General features: G+C 39.6%; 1 pseudogene; it reads right to left on the reverse strand.

Annotated features, from left to right (window-relative positions):
- Positions 1-10,763: 10,763 nt before the first annotated feature.
- On the reverse strand, positions 10,764-18,416 carry LOC143868552 (mitochondrial arginine transporter BAC2 pseudogene; annotated as a pseudogene).
- Between the last annotated feature and the right edge of the window lie 1,354 nt (positions 18,417-19,770).

Consider the following 19,770-nt stretch of genomic DNA (forward strand, 5'->3'; position numbering starts at 1 on the left):
TTTTGTACTTTCTTTCTGAGATCATCTCTCATTTATAACAAGTACCCTTAGCCTAAGCTGTAGTGTCATATCCCTTTAGGCTTGAGACTTATCATGGATGGACTCATATGGTATCATCTCTTCCAATGATAAGTATCTTGTTCTAGAGTTCAATTTTAAAAACTCTCTAGAACTCCTATTCATATGATAGTGCTTGAGTTGATTATCTCATTCCCTATAAATTCTCTCTTATCATGTGCCTTTGAAGGTAAATACATCATTCTTCATGATAAGATCAATTGGCTATGCTCTTACTGTCATATCTCTAGCCAGTTTGTATTGTCATGCCTTGCCTTATAAGTTTTACCAAAGGCCAATGATAAATACTTAGGGGGAGAGCCAAATTGTCTCATTTGTATACTTATATGGACCATTATGATATGCTCACAGTGTCCATTCCCTCATTTGTTGTGCTTTAAATGTAAATCTTATAGATTCAATAAAAAAAACTGCTTGTCATGCACTGTTTTTGCTAAAACCTTGTGATGAGCATTAGGAGAGCTTAATTTGCAATATCATCATTAGTTACATGGGTCATAGAAGTAACCTATAGTATTTTGACACCCTTTACCTATGCCCATCCACATAGCTCTACCTGAGACCAAACATAGAAATGTCTTACACTGAGTTCTTATATCTCTATGTTTGATTGCTCCTATCATGCATATTTCACTTGAATCATCTCATATCCATGATAAGTATATATGGAGAGTCGCTATTGCACTGCTCGACACTATATCTTGAACTTTCACTGGTAAAACCTCCCTTTTTGCTGCTGCCAAAAGGGGGAGAATTTTGGAATTGATTAGATAGTCCATAGTCTATATGCATTTCTTGCTTTATATTGCTATATTACAATTGTGCATGCAGTGAGGGGGAGCAATGCTTCATTGCTTATATTATTTGATGCTTATTTGCCTACTATTGTGATATCTCCGACCTTCTAATCAATTTGGTTTGCCATTATAAAAAAGGGGGAGAATGTAAGCCCAAGGGTTCAAACATTCACTTTTACCTTCTTGTTTTGATGCTAGCAAACCCAAATTGATTAGTGTTTATGAACTAATGTGTTGCTTTGTAGTGTTGTGCCTTAGACAGGAACCTGAAAGGTCATATCGCCATTACACAACACAACACATGGCTTGCGGATCAACATGCACAAAGGAACCAAAGAGCTTGTACACACATGGGAGACATCATCCTTGGAAGATGTTCAAGTCAAAGAGCTCAAGTAAAAGATCCCACAAGCATGCCGAGCAAAGTGCTAATAGAAGCTTGGAGTTGAACCAACATTGGTGACCACCTCATGTAAGTTGAAGATGTCCAAGAAAGTGAGGAGGAGCCAAGACATCAAGAAGACTCAAGGTTTACACTTTTAGATTGTATTGGAGTCCTCTTGTTTTAGATGTACTTGAACTTTCAAAGGTTTTCAAATGGTTTTTCATAACAAATTTGACACTTTGAAAACCACCCACACACCCTAAAATGTGTTTGAAAACCTTGGACAAAAGCCCAAAGACCATGGCCCAAGTCCTTAAAAATTTTATATGTAAAATTCAAATTTCAAGCAGGGCCGGTCGACCGGAGTTCCCCGGGCGACCGTAGTACGGTGGCTAGAAATCCAGCACCTACCAAAATTTATCGGGCCGGTCGACCGGTGCTCCTCGGGCGACCGCGGATATGTTTCTGAAAAGTCAGAAACATTCTAACATAGTCGGGCCGGTCGACCTCCATAGGCCGGGCGACCGCGGATAGGAACCTGGACAAAAAAATATAAAGTCTAGGAAGCCATCACCGGGCGACCGTGACAAGCTCGGTCGACCGCGGCGGTAAGGAATTTGAAAATAAAAAAGGGCGCCCGATAGGGACGGGCGACCACGACACCTCGGTCGACCGCGCCGGTTCGAGAAAGTAGCCGTTGGGGCTTAAACAGCTAGATTTTTCTAGCCCAGTTTATTACGATTTTACCCCCAAACGGTCATATCTTTCCATGGGCTATTTAACCCTATCCTAGACCTTCTAAACAACCTTTTGCAAGATCATTTCACATATTTTAAAGCTTAAACTTGAAAATCCAAGGTTGTTTCAAAAATCCTCTTCTATGCTTTGATTTGTGTTTGTACATTCAACAAGAGGCACTCCTTAGAACTTTTATCTGTTATCATTTGGAGTTATTGGTGAGCTATTCATTGTATTATTTGCCTATTTAGAGGCTTGAGGGAGCTTAAACTTCTTCCATTATTTATTGTACTCGCGAAGAGGAGCTTTTTCCTTTGAGGCGATTTGCGAAAAGGAATCACTACCTTGGAGGAGGTTTCCGAAGAGGTATGATTTTCTTGGAGGCGGTTTGCGAAAAGGTGTGATTTCCTTAGAGGCGGTATTGCGAAGAGGGGATTGCTTCTTGGAGGAGGTTTGTAAAAAGGGGGTTTGTTCCCTTGAAGGAGTTGATTGTAAAAGCCCGGAGATTCGGCGTGAGGAATCTCAAATAGTGAAAGAAAAATTCCAAGGAAAGACCAAGTACTTGGTTAGTGGAGTAGGTCCGTTTGTGACCGAACCACTATACATGATCGCGTCGTCTCCTATCTTCTTCCTCCTTGTGGTGATTGGTAATATCTAACCTTTCTTTATGTGTATAATTATTTGAACAATGGTTAGATTTAAACTTGTAATGCTTTTCAAAACCCTAATCAAACTCATAATTGCTAATTATTAAAATTAGTTTTAACATTACACTTAATTAGGACAAAAAATTTAACAACCCAATTCACCTCCCCTCTTGTGTTGCCTATTGGGATTTCAGAGTGTAAACCGATTGAGACACCATTTGATTATACCAAAAAGCTCAGACCTAATGAATGAACCAACGTGAATCAATTGGAATATTCTAAACTGATTGGTAGTCTCATGCATGCGATGAGTTGCACTAGACCAGACTTACCCTTTACAGTAGGCATGCTGAGTCGTTTCACTAGTAATCCTGGCCATGAGCACTGGAATGCCTTTATGAGGCTGATGAGATACCTTAAGGGTACTCTACATTATGCTCTATGTTATAGTGGCCATCCTCCTATCCTAGAAGGATATTCCGATGCGTCGTGGGGCTCAGAATTAGGAGACAGTAAATTTACCAGTGGTTATATATTTACACTGGGGGAGCAGCTGTAGCATGAAAGTCAAAGAGACAGACTTGCATTGGTCTGTCATCTATGGAATCAGAACTTTATGCGCTTCCGTAGGAGATGAAGCAGAGTGGATAAGAGATCTGATCATGGACATTCCACTGACTCGTTCAAAGATTAACTCTTTAAGTTTGTTCTGTGATATACGATTGTAAAGAACTCACTCTTTAATGGTAAGATGAGACATGTCAGGTTGAAATGCCACGCTGAATTATCTCATAGAACATGGTATAATCACTTTGGTTGATGTGCAATCGAAGGATAAAATGGCCGATGCTCTCACAAAGGGACTGAATAAAGATCGAATATTCAAAACTATGGGGGAGATGTGGTTAAAGACTGTATAGATAGGTTTAACCTAAATCCATGTTATTTTGAATTTTTGAATCTCCCTCTTTTCTCTAAGATAAACACTTGATATGTTTCAATGATGTTTACAGTTGTTTTGTGTCATTCCACATTTGATGACATGTCCTTTTTTGGGAAAAGTTATTTCATTCCAAACTTGATGATACAATTAACTTGAATTTGGATAAGATGACTGTAACATTCCAAATGGAAATATAGAATGGTTCTTTGCAAAAGAAACTATTTAGGTTTTGTTCTTGTATTGAAACTTGACAATGATGCTTATTGATATTTATTTTTCAGTCATTATAAAATTGTACTAAGTTCTTCTGGTAGAACTAGATACTTTAGTGTTTTACACAAAGGATTGGATTCATTTTCATGAAATTCATATTTGGTAATTTATAGGAATTGGCGAAAATGGAAGAGCTTGCCTCGATTTGGATTTTGATGAATATGACTTACTTGATGAGTGAATCCTTATAGAGCAGTGGGGACTATTATTTTCTTTTCAGTTGAATAAATAGTTCACTTACATGTAAAATTGCTTTTGTTTGAGTTTAGATTATTTATAAAACTCTTAGTTATTCTAAAAGTATTCTTGTTTTCTGTTGGATTATGAATCTTTTTTTATATGGTGATATAGATAATTCAATATTTTGTTTGGACATTACATTATCTATCTATTGGATTGTGCTACATGTAGAACATATGAGGAGATTGTTGACTAAATAGTATAACCCTATATATGTTCTAATATAAGCCCAATAAGATAATGGACCGGTGTAGTGGGCCTACATGGGCTAGAGTCCATTAACCAGTCAATAACCCTAGTGTATCTCTATATATAGGGGCTGGAGGCAACAAACTTGGTATTCCAAATTAGATACCTAGGGTGTAATGCTTCAAGCAACCTTGCTTGACTTAACAACCTTCTCATTTTTCAAGAAAGAAAACCAGGCAGCCAGTTTTTAGAAACAGGTTTTCAAGAGAGAGAGAGAAAGAGAGAGAGAGAGAGATAGAGAGAGAGAGAGAAGAAGAAGAAGCAAATCTGGTATTGATTTGCAAAGGGTGGTTGGATAGAGAAAGAGTTTGTGAGTTTTGATGACCCAGATTGAGAGAGAGAGAGAGAGAGGGAGAGGGAGAAAAAGTGTTGATGCATATCTGGTCTTGAGTTGTAGAGGGGACCGAACAAGAGAGGAGAAGAAGATGACAACGTTCTTTTTAAGCTTGAAAAAACCTATTATTAGAAGCAAAAATCGAGAAAAATCGAGGGAGATTGACGCCGTTTTTTTCTCTGATTCTGGGGATCAGAATACCACCTCCCTAGGCGGGTATCAAATCGTGCCCGATATTCTTGTCTTTTTTCCGCTGAGAGTCGAGCATCATTTCCCATTCCATTAGGGAAATGAAACCAAACAGCGGAATCGCCTAATCTGATTTCAGATACCGATACTGACGCCGAACGGACGCGTGATTGACAACGGCGATGACGATCCGAAAAAGAAAAAGAAAAGATAATTGTGGTGCTCAAAAGCAAACCCACGTTGGAGGGAAACTCCAAGAAAGAAGTGTACGAAACACCTTTTCTCCACAAGAAAAGAACACTTTTCATTTGGTGTGAAGATCTTACACAATTTTGCATTGAAAAATTAAATAGAAAATAAAAGTTGTTTTAGATCTCATTCATATTGAGAACTAACCAAAAAGTAATTTATTGCTATTTAGCTAGACTTGAGAAAGGAACATGCTAAACTATTAAACTAAGAAAGACTATTTTCCTAAATCTAAATCTCTCGGATTTGCACTTGTTGCCATGGTTGGTAACTTGGTAAAATGAAACTGATATCCTTTAGGTAATGATTCAAATGGCAACTTCTTAATACCGAATGGTAAAATTGGAAAGCAAGATGCTCTGCATCAGATACCGATTCCCGATTCCGGTGATCCAAACGCACCCCAAAAGGATCTGACAAGTCGGGACCAAGACAAAGGTTGATCCGATCCGAATTTCATATTTTAACACAGCTACTAGTAGGACACAACCTCATTGTAATATAATATGGCGTGCCCGTCACAGCATAACGGGTCCCAACTTTGATTGATCCAAATCGTTCATCTGAGAACTCATTTTGGATGTTTCGTGGCTCAAAATCAAGCCAATAATGAAGTCACATCATCAATTAATGTATATTTTCTGTCGTTTAATGTGAGCTGCCAAAAGATACAAATTATTAGGTGTTAGAAATGGATGATCTGCACAATTTTGGGGCCATTGGAAATCCAAAGCAGTGCCTATTAAGTGGATGGTTCTGATCAATTAAGGTGGGAGCCACTAGAAGCTGAGTTATATAAGGGAGATCATAACCACAACCCCATCTATTGATAATGACACTCGATCTTTTACGTTTTCCTAATTCCTAATTAGTTGTTAGAGACTATTGAAGTTATCACCGAATAATTAAAAAAGAGGTTGTTTCCCCTAAATCGCGACTCATTATAAAATGATTCGTCGCCAAGCAAGAACAACACGATTAAACGTGCGGTCCAGATTATAAGGGTTAAAACTCCGTAGAACAGGTCACCTAGTATCCTATTCTTCATTTTTCTTATTTTCTTGCCCCAACATCACGGAGGATCATGCTTCCATTTCAGTGAAACACTTCCTCTTCGCCCCTTTTATTTGTTAAGAGAAAAATCCAGTGCAAAGAGACGATCTCCATGGCCGTGGATCTCCAATTAGGAAGTTGGATAAAGGGGAATGAACTGAACAAGCCCATGGCTCCTGGTTAAATCAATCCAAATTGCCTTCTCATATTGGCAAAGCTTGCTCAGTCATTGAAAATCGAAAAATAAAACAGAGGGCAGGGAAGGTTTTTGGTGTTGAAAAAGTAGAGATCAACTTGCCCCTTTAACTCCCAAGAAGAAACATGCCTTCCCCCAATCAGTATACAGTTTAATCATTAATCAGATTCAAATGAAACTAAAACAAGAATAAAAGGGGAACCCATTTTACAACTGCAAATAACAAGATGGAAAAACCCACTTTACACCGAGAACAATGAAAAGAACATAAGGTTACATGCATGTTACAAATCTAGAAATGGACACTAACAGAGAAAAATTCTGATCAAAAGAAAGAAAGAAAGGGGTCACCATGGATTTCGCATCCAAGTGCTTCAAGCCTTCACCGCCTGGAACAACATATCCTTGTCCAGATGCTAAAACCCACTCCTCTTTTCTTAGTCTTCAACTTCTCTATTCTTCTTCCTCGTCGATCTCATTCCATAGCTTTACAGAAGATGGGAGTCGTGGGCAGTAATGGAGGATAGTGTCCTTTCTCAGGACAATTCTATTCGTGTTTTTAGGGCCAAAAGACACGAAAAGCGAGAAGAGAGGTAACCAGGTTACCTGTTCGACCGAATTTTCACACTTTTAATCTAGACCGCATGTTTAATCGTGCGACAGTTAATTGCGCGACGAATGAACTTATAGTAATCTAGACCGCATGTTTAATCGTGCGGCCGTTAATTGCGCGACGAATGAATTTATAGTGCATCGCGTTGCAAGTGAATCAGCCTCATTAAAAAAAGTGTTTAATAAAATACAGAAATGCTAAACTCATTGGCACCCTTGCAAAAATCAGCTAAAAGGGCACCCCCATTGGCGACATGTCACCAAACTCTTTAACTCTGCCGCCATTATAAAAGCACTTACATGACGTGCAGCCAATGGGGCGCCCTTTCAGCTGATTTCTGCAAGGGCATCCTTGAGTTTAGCATTCCTCAATAAAGAATAGTGTTAATATTTAAAAACATCAGTGGACCTTGGCAATAAATTTAAAAGAGTTTAAATTGACAAATTTGCTAAAATAAAAAATTCTTATTTTGCAAACTTTAATAGAGACTCCTTTTAGCTAAAAAAAACCTGAGAACTATAAAACACTAATGGGCATATAAGAAGACCATTATTCAATAGCTAGGAAGATTGCAACTTGACCCAAACTTGATCTTGACCTTGCCCTAATATGAGTTGAGTGCTCCCTATCTTTCACCCTCTATTAGTTTGGCACCTATTCCGGCTTGAGTCGGCCAGTCCGGTCCAGGCCAAGGTAACTTTGAACAAATTTTTATGGGCAAGGGTGCTTCGGGGATTTCCATTATTCTGAATCCAATGGTGATAGTTTCAGAGGCATTTGAGGCTCGGTCGATATCGTTTTAGTATTTGATGGCACTTTCTTCATGCATTTGGGTTTTGATTATTTGTGTGGACCCTTTTGGATTGCTTCTGCAAAGGGCGGTTCTAAAGGATTTCCACCATTCTGGATCCAATGGTGATGGTTTAAGAGGCATTTAAACCTAGGTTGATATTGTTTTTGTTGGTTTTTTAATACAAAAGTTGCCCTTGTTGGTATTTTACAAAGTTGTTTTGTTTACAAAAAGAAGTCACTTTGGTTTTGGAAAAATTGAGTTTGCTCACTTCTTTCACAAAAGCGAATAGTCCCGTATTGGAAAGTGGAGAAAAGCTTCATATGTTTATATAGCTTTTCACTTCTTTAGCTTTGTGAATGAGAAGAGGAGAGCCTACGCGCATGAGCCATTAAGTGGACCCGGTGGGCTTTTGGCTATACCACACATGCGCGCCGCCCGCCCGGCCACACATGTGAGTCAAGGTTTTTCCCTTCCCCATGAATTTTAACTTTTGTCCGTACCTTTACCTTCGCCGTTCTTCAAAATTAACGCCGACGTTATTAGGTAAGCCGGCGTACCTGGGTAAGCTGGCTTACTGGAACATCGAATAACTTGACTTACTGGAACGTCGAATAACTGGGTAAATAACGCCGCCGTTATTTTACGAATAACTACGTCGTTCCTAAACGTTGTGGCTGTTGAGATACGACCTTTCACATTTGTAACGTCTTTTGAACGGCTCTTTTCTTAAAGGGTGTCTTTACTACATTAAAGGGTGTGTTGAACAGACATGTTTTGGTTTATAAAAGAGGAAGTTCTCTGTGTTTTCTTCTACAACAACAACAACAACAGAACAACGAAAACCATTACAGAAGTTTACTGTTTTCTTCTTGTTTTCAATACTTTACTATAAATAGAGTTTTATCTCTTCCTCTTTCTATTTTACGTATTTTGTTGGGCGATTGGAGTGTTCGGGTGGTTCGAATCTCTGTGATCATGCAGTTCTTGGAGATCGACGGTGCGTCGGGCTGTTGTATTCTGGGGTGATTGCGGCCAGTAATCTGCTGCATCGGAATTAGTTCCCGCAGAGGCGCAAATTTACCTTAAAGAGAGCAACATAGTCCGTGCCTCATCTCGCCGCATCGGAAAAGGTTTCACTAACATTGTTTGTTTGTTTTTTCTGTTCCTCAACATAAATCTGGTAAGCCATATTATTCCCTAAATTCACAACAGTTTTAGCATTTAAGGGCACTTTCTACATGCATTTGGGTTTTGATTATTTGTGAAAATCCTTTAGGATTGCTTCCAGAAAGGGTGGTTCTAGAGAATTTCCACCATTTTGGATCCAATGGTGATAGTTTCAGAGGCATTTGAACCTCGGTGGATATTGTTTTAGCATTTAAGGGTACTTCCTACATGTGTTTGGGTTTTGATTGTTTGTGAAAAACTTTTAGGATTGCATCTGACTCAAGGGGTTTTCCAGCATTCTGGATCAAATAGTGATGGTTTCAGAGGCATTTGAGCGTTGGTTGATACTGTTTTAGTATTTGAGGGCTCTTTTTACATGCATTTGAGTTTTGATTCTTTGCGAAAAACCTTTAGGATTGCTTCTGATTCAAGGGGTTTTCCACCATTCTGGATCAAATAGTGATGGTTTCAGAAGCATTTGAGCCTCGGTTGATATTGTTTTAGTATTTGAGGGCTCTTTTACATGCATTTGAGTTTGGCTTCTTTGTGAAAACCCTTTGGGATTGCTTCCGCAAAGGGCGGTTCTAGGGTTTTCTACCATTCTGGATATAATGGTGCCAGGCTTGGTTTGTCATAGTCACTCACGTACATGCCATGTATTTGATAAAGACACCCATTTAGAAATTAGTTTTTATACAATAATAATAATAATTATGGTTATAATTTTAGAAATCAATGCATGTAGTGTGTGTAATGTGTGCATGGGGTTTGTCACGTGATGAGCTTCACCACAATCAAATCAAGACAAATCTCTGATGAGTGTCGATGGCCACACGATCCAACATCTCTCATTTGGACATCAAGGTCGAGATGTTTCAATTGCCTCTCAACCTCACGGATGAGTTATGTATAACATAGACATAATTTCCAACAATTTTTATCAGTGGGTTAGCAATCATTTCTTTTGATTGTAGAGCTCCTACTTATAATTCTTTTCCCATACACCATTTGCTATATTGATGTTCAATGTGTATTCCTTCCGAACCTATCATCCAAGAGTGAGGTGGTTGTCAACTATCCTGCCTAATATGAGAAGATAGCTATCATAGGTGGGGGTGATTAGTGGAGACAAGAAGCCTTGATCATGGCCCTTGGTACAAGAATTAAAGGCCCAAAAGATAGGTCATGACAGAGATGAAACATATCTCTCCTAGAGTCTGTGTATAAGCAACAAGCCAAGGAGAGCATATATCCTAAAATAAGAGAAAAGTCAGATTTGTGAGATCTGAAAATCCACACCCCCCGCCCTTTAGAGAACACTTGGAAGACTTGCACCTGTACTCTCTTGATTTCGTTTTGCTATCCAAAGAGAAGGGCCAATGAGTTGCCCAATGGTTTTTTGCACAAGCTGTCTGTGATAAAATCAATCTCAATAAAGCACTTGTTAAAAACAAATTAAGGCAGTGCAAATGTGCAATTCCGATTAAAATGTGCAATTGCACTTATTCTCATTTTTGCAAGAAAAAAGAGTATTTCACGGATAAAAACCATAGGAGATATAACTTATCATAAACAACCTATCTTGGGATATAAGGCAACTCGAAGATGAAGTCATATGACCTTGCCCATAAAAACTGATTCTGCAATATAACAATCCCCTTTATTTATTTAGGGATATCCTTCCTCTTTAGTGATGGGATGTTGTTTATCTTTTTTGTTTGTTTTCCTGGGTTGCAATTCCTGCAAAAAGATAAAGTCTTGTGACCTTGCCCATAAAACCTGATCCCGCAATGTTGAAAGCTAAAAAATCAATATGAAACTAATGCAAGAAAATGGCAACAAAATGAAGAGAAAAAAGCAAAATGCTGATAGATACTATAAGAAGCTTGCAATTTGCATAAATAACAATGGTGTTGTGTTTAAGGGTGCATAAAGATACATTTAAAAACCTATATTGAAGAGTTTGAAGTAACAACAACAATGGTTGTTGTAATCTTTTTCGTCGTCGTCGTCTTGAAAGGATGAAGGTGGTACATGAAGACATCATTTTATTCTCTTCAGTTCCTTCACAATGGATGTTATTAGGCAAGCATTGCAAAGCAATCTCATAGACAGAGAAGATGGCTCCATTCACCACAAAGGCACGAGCAACGGCAGTTCCTAATCCTCGCTAGAGCACGGCATAACCCTCTTCTTGTACACTTTTATGGAAGCAATCGATGATTCCTCGATATTTAGGTGGGGTTTGGTCCAACTTCGATTGTGATTGGGCCTGTAGTCTGGACTTCACTACATCTAAGGGATAGCAACACACCCAAATGGCTACTCCTGCCAACCCTCCTACTACAAGCATAATCCTAAGGCTCTCTTGGTCGCTCTTTCGACATCCTGGGTGGAGCCATTCTCGTGTGTACTCATATGTCGAGAAGTATACACCGTGAGCAGGTGCATCTCGAATCACAGTGGTGAGGAAGCCTCTGTACATTCCCCTGATTCCTTCCTTCCTCACGATGCTTTTGGCTAAACTTATTGCTCCTTCCCGATTTGTTCCATGGTGTTGTAGTTGGAGGCGTATCTTCACGAGTTCAACTGGACTGAGAAGTAAACTCTGGAGAGCCTCGGTTCCCACTCCCCACAATGCAACACTTCTGTAGGAAGGAGGATCACTAACGTTCTTTGAATCAAAAGCTTGTGACAATACTGCATATACCTGGAACACCACAGCATTCTGCACCAAGAAAAACATTGAGCGGCTCAGAGAATTCTATTGCTACTCAAAAGTTGTGTGTGTGTGTGTGTCAGTGTTTGTTGCTTGCTTTTATATGGGTCATTAGTTATTAAGTACTTGCTTTTATATGGGTCATTAGTTATTAAGGACCTTAGAGAAAATTATCGGTTGGGGACGAGATTCCTCTAAGACAATCGCTTGGGCTCTCCGTAATAGCTGAATAGTTTTGTTTTATTTAGAGGTGCCGACATCACACAAATTGTGAGGGAGGCAAATGAGCTGGCTGGTTACTTGCCTATAGAAGTTGCGCAAAGAGATACAAGTGTGAGACAATCTGTCCCTGTAATTTGCTTTATTTTCAATAAATCTGCTTTGTTATAAGTCAAGAAAAAAAGTTGTCTTATTTCAATTTATTGTATAGCTCCATGCTAAGTAATGCCAGTAAAGTTTAGATAACAAACCAGACTAATATAAATTCGTGTCCCTGAACAAATAATTACTAGATTATTGCTTGATTATAGTGTAAAGCTAGTTAAATTGTGCGAAGAGAAAACACAACATTACCTAAATCTGTAAATAAAAGAATAATGCTCAAGCCAGTTAGACTGTGAAAAGAGAAAACACAAAGTTCCCTAAATCTTCAACTAAAAGAATAATGCTCACAAATGAGTTTAGGCCACGTTTGGATATCCACAAGATTTAGATTTGGATTTCTCACTTTGCAGTTGAGATTTGGAACTTGAACAGATCCTTAGATTTCCAAATCAGCAACAACAGTGAAAAAAAAATCGATTTTCAAATCTGTTTTGGAAGACATTATTTGGAAATCATTATTTGTGGCAATTACCTTCACCCTCGCTGCTCCTTGACCTTGCAGCAGCAGCCGCCAGACATCTCTCTCTCTCTCTCTCTCTCTCTCTCTCTCTCTCTCAAACAACATGAGCATGATTGATGTATTTTGTATCCAAAACTCAATTCCAAATCCAAATACGAAAACATGAGGTATCCAAACGTGGCCTTACATAATACTTCCAAGCAAGCAAGATTTGATGGGCAGAAAATTGAAGGGCGAAATCAGCATTCTTACATCATATCTATTTTTATTTTGAAAGGTAAGTAATTTTACTACTGAAATTGCAAGTAAAATACGTCCATCGGGGACAAGGCATCCCCCAGAAGTTTATAGCTATTGAAACCCCACACCTAAACACTAAGCTAAGATTAGAAAACCCTCCCAATTTGATGCAGGTGCATCTCAACCGATCCACAACCATATCTTTCAGATTGGTTATCGGACATTTATAGGCCGTTGGATCAACGATTAGGTTATCCAGATCATCTATCATGCCAAAATTAGGGCAGAAGTATGTTATCAGAAGGTTGAGGATTCCAAGATCACCAGGAGATTGGAACGACATCATGATCAATGGCCATTGTTTCACAAAGGGTCCAAATTTTAGTTGTCTTAGTTTTTTTAATAGAATTTCACGTTGCCCAAACAAAGGCCTGTGTTTTAGTTGATTTTTAGTAGTGGCCGAATTTTTTTTCCTTGAGAGATAACAATTTTTTATTCAAACACTACTAACACAGTTACATATTGGGTACAAGGTGTTCCTTCCCCCCCACCCCACCCAACACACACACACAACAACAACAACAACAGTTACATCCCTTTCCAAATCGCTACCCCACAAATATACACCCCGCCCAAAGTTCCAAGCATATGCAGGGCATTAGCATACATACATTCACGTAACCCGCCTATGGAAAACTAATATGTTTCCCACTAACACAGGTATGGGATAATCCGCGGAGGAGCCAACATCCTATTTCCCTCACTAACAGGACTATAGAACTATAATACGCACTGCCACACTCATCTACCTCATTGACATAAATTTGCAGCAGAGAGATGCGACCCACCCACGTGTTTGTAACAGTCAACAACGGAGTAGAGGCCAGAGTTGTGACTGCTAACTGTTCAAATTTCATCTTCGCCTTCTTCTTGGAATCCTTGAACAATCTCTACCTTCTCCTTCTTCAAACATCAACTTGTAAGCTTTTTCATTAGCTGATTGCCTCATATGCCTAAATTGGGGTCCAATTTTATGCATAAGATCCCTGATTTCTGACATGATGTCTTATAACTTCCAAGGTCGCCTGGCTTTGTTTGTGGCCCAAGTCAATGCATTTGTGGAGTCGCCTTCGATAATTAAAGGTCCCAGTCTATGATTCACAAATCATCTTAGTCCCCAAACCAGCGCTCTTGCTTCTGTCTCGTTTTTATCGCAAATGCCCACAAGGCGCAAATAGGACATCAACAATCTTCTACTAGAATCACAAATGAATCCTCTGATACTCATCCTGAAAATTCAATTTAATCCATCGAACCAGTGGAGAAGATCATTTTGGTGTAACTGTTTCCTTTCTACTTCTTTCAGATGTAACCGTTTGCCAATTCCTTGTCTCATATGCTATAGCTAGGATCCACTTTTTCTCTTCCCCAAGCTATATTGTCTATTCTGACTTCAAGAGTTATTCTCTCCCAACCTTTCCTTTCTTTCAACATTCTATTATTTCTTTCCTTCCATGTGTGCCAAATCAGTGCAGATGGAGCAAATATCCACATGGTCAGACCCGCACCGCGAAATGAGTCACGGAGATTATTTTTGCGCATTTTTTGTTGTGGCTTCATAAAGACACATTAAAAGAAAAGGTCTAGGAGTAAATGTGAGATTAGAGAAGTTTAGTGTTGTAGAGTCTTTTTACGAAGTTTTATTAGAAGGAATCTCTTATGAATGTGGACGTAGGAGAGAGAATATTTTGGGGAGTTTTTTTTTTAAAATAGAAAACTTGGGAAGTTTAGTTGACTTCCATAAGGTGGCCGAGAGTTAGATGCTTAAAGAGTTTTTGAGTATGTGAGTTTGAGTAGGAGAACATTGACGGAAACCTATATAAATATCCAATTGTAATGCATGAAAAGCAGCCAATTTTTACTATGAAATAAAGAAAGGATTTCGGCTAGACAGTTGTTTGTGTGTTTCTATTTGGGAAGAAAAGTTGCATGTTTTTCTCACCAAAAACCTCCCTTCTTCCTTCAATTAGTTAACCTGTTATATGCAAGTTCTTTGTTCTGGAAGACTTCCAATACTGAAATGATTTCAGCACTTCAGTTTTCTTCATCCTATCACCTTGTTTCATGCAAGGATCAACTATTTTCACACAAGAAAGTATAGAAGTGACTAAACTATTACCCCTCCATCCTCCTTCCATTGCTTAGTTCAGTCTTTTTGCTGAACTGCCTTCTTTTCCATCTCCCAGAAAGTTCAGCCATGGCTGAACTTTTGTACCCTACTAACTTCCATACATTGTTTTTTTTTTTTTGAAAGATGACAATTTTATTATATGGTGTAACCATATTACATCAATGGGGACAAGGTGTCCCTCATATGTAAAAATCATGATTACATTGAGACCCTACCTTTACCCAAAAACAGAACCCCTTAATCCAGAATTCACCCCCCTGAAACCAATACCTGCAGTAGTATAATAATAATATCTATGCCAAGCGTCACCAGAGCCGACCAAGATTCCTCCTTTGCTAAAATAATTTGAGAGATTCCTCTGTTTTATAACAACCCGAACTGAGTGCTTGGGACTGCCCCGAACGGCGCCTCTGTACACAACTCCACATCTCCAATTTTAAGCAGCCATGCCTAGAGAATGCATGTGAGAAACAGACCCAAGCCAAAACAGTGAACTATACGATCTGTAGGGATGGCAACGAGGCAGGGTGGGGCCGGATGTTGCATTCCCCGTCCCCGCCCTCGCCGGAAGGAAAATTCCCCGTCCCCGCTTCGAGGATTGCGAGGAATACCTAATCCCCATCCCTGCCCCGCACAAAAATACCCGCCTCAAAAAAGACTTTTTAACGCCCATGAAGAAGAAAAGACAAGCCATATTTGTGCACTTATCAAAATATGGTAGTGCCAATATCACTAGCCTAAAAGGAATGCTTACTATTCAAGAAAAAAACACTAAAACAGTACTAAAATAAGAGAGTATTGATAATGGCTTGCATATTGAAACGGGGTGGGACGGGCCCTATTTCTATCCCCGTCCCCGCCCCGGGGAATTTTTTAAGTCCCCATCCCCGGTCAAATAGGGGAATCCCCACCCTGTGCGGGACGGATCCCCATTTTTGCGGGTGAAATTGCCAGCCCTAACGATCTACCATTGAATGTCCTCCATTTGAATCATTACATCCATTCTGTTGTGAAATTCCACTTAGCAACCCAAGAAGGGGTGAATTGGGTGTCTTTTCAAATTTTAAGGATTTTGAAAACTTAGATTGCACTACATTTAGATTGAATAGGAATTTAAAAATAGGATTCAAAGCAAGACTAAAATGCTTACCACAAGAGAAGAGGTGAAGAGACAAAGAAGCTTTGACATAAGGATTTTTATAGTGGTTCGGTCTTAGCTCAAGACCTACTCCACTCTTCTCAAGTTGCTCTCCTTGAGGATTCCACTATCTTCTCTAAGGAACTTAAATACGGCGTTCCTTCCGCCTTGTACAAACCGAGCTTCGAGCTCCAAGGGTCTTCTACGGTGCCCTTTGTGCCAAACACAAAGAAGATGAAAGGTTTTAGCTTGCTTGCCTCTAGATAGGCTAATTACATGTAAAGCTCACTCACTCTCACAAGAACAAGATCAACAAATGAAAACCCTAAAGTCTCTCAAGAATAATCTAAGGTAAAGGCAAAAGAGAGAGATGGAGAGTGAAAAACTTGAGGAGAAGGAGAATGAATGCCTTTTAGTGCTCTTAGAATGTTTTTTAAACTCCTTAGGTAGTTCCCCAAAAGTCCCATGGTTCATATTTATAGAGGGGAGAAAATACAGCTTTTTAAAGCTCCCCAACGGTCTTCTCGGACTCCGGGCTCGGAGCTCCGAGCAGACCGTAGTATATATATATATTTTAACCTGGAACCAATCTCGGAGCTCCGAGAATTTTCTCAGAGTTCCGAGCTCGGAGCTTCGAGAATATTCTCAGAGTTCCGAGAAGCCTATGCACAACAGTTTTTCCTTATATTTTTTACTGACTTTGTTTGGGCTTTTTTAACTTTAATTTATCAAGTTAAATTGAATGTCATGAGGGTCCAACAATGTTGGGAGACCACTATGAACATTCACAAACCCATTAAGTTCTACTTAGATTGATTTTAACTCTCCTTTGTGCCATAGACCTAGATTATACATGAAGGACCATTTACATTTTAATTTTACTTGGTCTTCAATCTTGTTGGCACCTTGTAGAGGCTTTGACATGTCTTCACTCAACTCCATTGATGCTTGAGCCAAGCTTGAACTTTTGAGTTGATTGCCATTCTTGTTAGGCTAGAATTCAACCTTGTCTTTGAATACTTTTGACTTGCCTTTATGTTGGTCTTCTCTTGTCTTTAAATTGCCTTTGCGATGGTGATGCTTTCTTCATGCCTTTGATATCACTTTGAGCTTGAATGATTTGCCATTTGTCATGCAATCTTGAGGATGCTACGCTATGAACACAATAACTTTGCCAATGAAAATCATTAGTGTATAAAACCATTTCTATAACAAATTGAGTTTGTTAACCATCAAAACATTTCAATGGGAGTACTTGTTGAACCCTTGGGCTAACAATCTCCCCATTTTTTATGATGACAAACATAATTTGCTTTAAGGTAGAAGCTCCCCCTTGAGGGATGAATAGAACAATTTATGCTCCCCCTAAGAGATTGATTTAATTGAACATTTAAAGCATTAATTTTAATGATGAAAATTTGATTGCAAAAGTATAAGCATGGAGCTTTGCTCCCCCTCAATATATGCATATTATTATGACTTGGGAGCTCAAATATTCTCCCCCTTTTGTCATCACCAAAAAGGTGGAACAAAAGGAAAGAAGGTAGGTGAGAACCAAGGAGACAAGTGAATTGTAATGCAATAGAGAAAGTAATCACAATACAAGGTATTTGAGTAAAAAAAAGAGCACAGAGAAGCACATCACACAGCAAACTAAAGATATATATATATATATATATATATATATATATATATATATAGATGATGTGAAATGGCATACATACACCTGTCAAAGCACATAGCATCTATCACACAGCAGAACAACTACAGAAATATAATCCTAATACAGCCTAAAAAGATCCAACGGATCACATAAACATCTAGTCAAATAGGAGCCATCCATACATCCAACCAACAAGTCAAAGACAACCTAATCAAATAGAAACATATAGATAAGCCTACGATAGCATAAAAGTCTGAGCAAAATGTGGTCCAGCATCAGAGAACGAGAGTCATCTACTGCTCAGGAGGAGGCGGTGGCTGATAAGAAGAACTGCCCGGCTGCTGGACCCACTGGCCACTGGAGATGTAGTGGTAATAGGCGGCCCACTGGTCATCAACGTGGGTAGTAGGAGTCTGGAATCGAGTGGAGATCTCAGGGTAGACATGAGTAGATAGCCGCTCAAACTGTGAGGCCATGGATCGCTCAATGGCCTCCTGCATGTGAGCCAAATCCTGGCGAGTGCAGAACTGAGATGGATCCTGTGACGGCTGGGGTACTGGTGCAGTCTGGTCCTCGGCTGCATCTCCGCCTTTAGCGTCAGAATCAATGTCAACCACTGGTTGATTTAGAGCCATGCGGTTAAAGGTCTGATCATCAAATGGGGCAGTAGGAGTCATGGTCAGCTCTCCGTCCAAGATGATGCCAAAGTGGCGGAAGACACGGGTGAGAATCATGCCATTTGGCAAGGAAGAGCGGTAGCTGCCAGGGGTCTGAAACATGTATCGAAACATGATTTAAGGGAGAGAAAGTTGGCGACCCTCGAAGATGCAGTAGACAAGATAGGCCTCTAAGGGTCTCAGGGCTTCACGCATCCCAACACGATAGTTGAAGATGTGGTACATGAAATTATGGAGCATGCGCGCAACCGGAATGAGGTCGGCAACTTGCACGGGCATATCAGGTTTGTAGCGCCGTGTAATCCGACCATAGACAATGTCATGATCAATATCATCAAGTGAATGTGTCCCATCTTCCGGCCAAAAATAGTGTAAGAAGCCCTCATGGGTAATCCCAAGAAGTGTGGCAAAAGTGTGATAGTTGAGTTTGATGATAATTTTCTTAATCTTAGATTCGATCTTGAAGAAGGAAGGGGAAATGGTGAGATTGGCGTAGAAGAGACGCACCAATCGAGGGTAAACAGGTTCGTTGATGTGAAGGATGGGTGTCCAATGGAGGGCATCAAATTTGGCTTTTAAATCAAAATATTGAAGGACAGGGGGATCAATGTACCTACCGGTGAGGACGCCCCTAGTGCCGACATTGGCCCAGAGTTTCTTGGCCTTATCCCCAGTAAAATAGAAGTTGGGCACAACCTCGGCCTCCACAACCTTGGCCTTTACCTTCTTCCGTGAAGGCCCTTCTTCCTCGGGAACGTATTCGGGGTCTGCAACTTGGGAGGAACATCCAATGTTGAGATTTTTTATTTTAGGAGGCATGGTGAGAGGAAATTTGGGTGGAGAAAAAAAATTGATGGGTTAAAGAAAAATAGAGAAATAGCCCTAAAATGGAGGAAAAAAAAGGAGAAATAGAGGAAGAGAATGGAAGAAGATGGAGGAAGATAGAGGCAAATGAGAGAGAAAGGGATATAGGAAAGAGAAAGAGGAAAAAAAGAGGAAAAAAAATGAAAAAGAGGTGAAATCCTAGTGTTTTAATGGAAAAAACTAGGGTGTAAGGAAGAAGAGAGGGATTTGGAATGGAGAAGAGGGTGGATTAGGGGTAGATCAAGGTTGAAAGGGAAGGAAAATGAGAAAATGGAGGTAGGGTTCAGGAAGGATTGAGAGAGGAAAGGAAACAAGAGAGAACGAAAAGAAAGAAATGAAGAACAGAGAACCGGGTCCAGGGTTTTAATGCCCCTGGCCCGATTCTTGGAGCTCCGAGAACACACGTTTTTTTTTTCTACTGTCCGAATCTCGGAGTTCCGAGAAATTTTCTAGGAGCTCCGAGGAGCACCTGGATGAATTCTCGGAGTTT

This window comes from Tasmannia lanceolata, unplaced genomic scaffold, assembly GCF_043159265.1.
Source record: "Tasmannia lanceolata isolate RefF3 unplaced genomic scaffold, GAP_Taslan_0.1 ptg000003l, whole genome shotgun sequence".
Lineage (NCBI taxonomy): Eukaryota > Viridiplantae > Streptophyta > Magnoliopsida > Canellales > Winteraceae > Tasmannia > Tasmannia lanceolata.